We start from the raw sequence: 2,130 nt of genomic DNA on the forward strand, positions 1-2,130 counted from the left end.
CACCCACACCATCAGGGCCAGATCTACTGTGCTACTCAGGTGAAGAGCAAGGCACACTCTCCAGGCTGTTGCAGCAGGGGAGGAGCTGAGCAGGCTCTCCCACTCCCTAGTCCCTGGGACTGGGTCACTAGCAACCCAGCCCCCTTGCACAACCAGCACCAGCTTTCCCTTGTTGCCCAGGTCAGGTGCAGGGCTCTCTTCTCCCAAGAGAGAGCTAGTAAGGGACAAGGCCAGTTCTCCCACCCTCGTGACCTTTGAGTCGGCTCCCCCTCCTGTCATAGGTAAAGAGGGATAAGGAAAGGAAGGAGGGCATCTCTCCCTCATCCATGCCTGTGCGGGGCAGACAAAAGGCAAAGCCAACTTCTCCGGTGCTCACACCCTTGGGACTGGCTCACCTACTAACCCCACAGCCAAGGCCAGCCATACTGTGCTGCCTGGGCAAGGCTCAGGAGCCGATCTTCAGTGCTGAGTGCTGCGGTAGTGAGACACAGGGACAGCTCTCCTGCTCTGATGACCTACCTGATAGACAGCTCTCCTGCCTGCCATAGGTGGCAGGGGGTGAAGGGGTCTATCCCTCCCTCACTCATGTCACCATACAGCAGAAAAGTGGTGGTAGCAACTCTCCCACACTCACACTGGCTTATGAGAGCCCCTGCTCTCCAAGTCAGCTCTACGGTGCTGCAGCTGGTGAGGGGCAGGGCCAGCTCTCCTGCTGGCTGCGGGTGGTAAAGAGGCAAGGGGAGAGGAGGGTATCTCTCTCTCTCCCTTGTCTATGCTACTGTGAGGGAGACAAGTGGCAGGGCCAGCTCTCTGAAGCACTAAAGCTGCCTAGAGGTGGGGACAGCTATCCCACAGGCATGTCCTCAGGCCAGCTCTCCCCTGATGCCCAGGTGTGGGCTGGGGCCAGTTCTGCCCAGCCCTCAGACATCATCCTGTTCTCAGGTGGTATCCCAGACCAGGGATGTCCTCAGGTGGCAGTCCAAACCAAGGATGCCCACTTGGCCTTTGGTGGTAACTGAACCTTGCCACTGTAGGGCCGTGACCCAGATATGTTCCCTGGTGGTTGCATAGGCCAGGACCCCACCATGGTCCCAGTTAGAATCACCAGCTACTCACATAAGACTGTTCCTCACTACCCTCCAGTTTTGCCTTTCTTCATTGAGCCTATATCCTGAATGTCTAGGCTCATCTCAGCAGTGGTTTCAGGAGTGCTATGGCCTACTTGTGAAGTAGGACTCCAAGCAGGGTTGTCTAAGGCATGGTCTACACCCCAAGGCTTGTGTGAAACTCTGACTTGTGGTCATTTCTGGCTAGCTTCCCGTCAGGGCCCCGTGTTACCAGACTGAAGGCTGCCTCAGGCTTACTCCTTGCCTGGACCTATCACTGTGGCCCCATAGGAGGGCCATCTGTCTCAGGCTCACTCCTGCCTGGGGTCATGTTCCCAGGCCTGGTTCTTCTAGTCTCCAGTGCTTTTCTCACCCTGGGAGCCTAGCCAGGCTGTGCTACAATGGACTGGTGCTCATCTCAGGCTAGCTCCCTGCCCAGAAGCCCCCTGGTGCTCCCTGGTGGTCATCTCAGGCTAGCTCCCTGCCCAGGGACCCCCTGGTGCTCCCTGGTGGTCATCTCAGGCTAGCTCCCTGCCCAGGGGCCCCCTGGTGCTCCCTGGTGGTCATCTCAGGCTTGCTTTCTGCCCCCCCCCCCCAGGGAATGTGAGGTTACTAATCATTGAGATGTTCATAGGTCAGGACACTGAGCATAGACATAGCCTCTCTCCTCTCTGCCTCCTGCTGACACACATGCGACACAGCAGCCACAACTGCAATGCTTGTAGGGGCAGACACACACTCACTTTTTTTTTAAAAGTAAGACAAAAGCATTTAATAGTGATGACACACTTTGTTTACATGCTTATTTGTCTGCACAATCTCTTTCTTTTTCTATCCCTGTTCCTCAACCCAACACCAATCCTCCTTACCTGAAATACTAGTGGGTAAACATTGCCTTGCAGAAATAGCAGCTCTTAATATTTACTTTACTATTCTTCAAATTTTACTTCCTCATAGAAGTAAGGGGCGCTTTCTGTCCTTTAGGGTGGTACGTGCTAGTTTTCTGCTATGACTAAAAATATCT

The 2,130-nt window shown here is 54.7% G+C and overlaps 1 non-coding gene across 1 annotated transcript; it reads right to left on the bottom strand.

The window, feature by feature from the left end:
• Window positions 1-1,706: 1,706 nt before the first annotated feature.
• On the bottom strand, window positions 1,707-1,838 carry LOC115062687. Its single transcript, XR_003842619.1, has one exon. It is a non-coding gene; the product is annotated as a small nucleolar RNA SNORA17 (small nucleolar RNA).
• Window positions 1,839-2,130: the final 292 nt, after the last annotated feature.

The sequence above is a fragment of the Mus pahari genome, chromosome 19, assembly GCF_900095145.1.
Source record: "Mus pahari chromosome 19, PAHARI_EIJ_v1.1, whole genome shotgun sequence".
Lineage (NCBI taxonomy): Eukaryota > Metazoa > Chordata > Mammalia > Rodentia > Muridae > Mus > Mus pahari.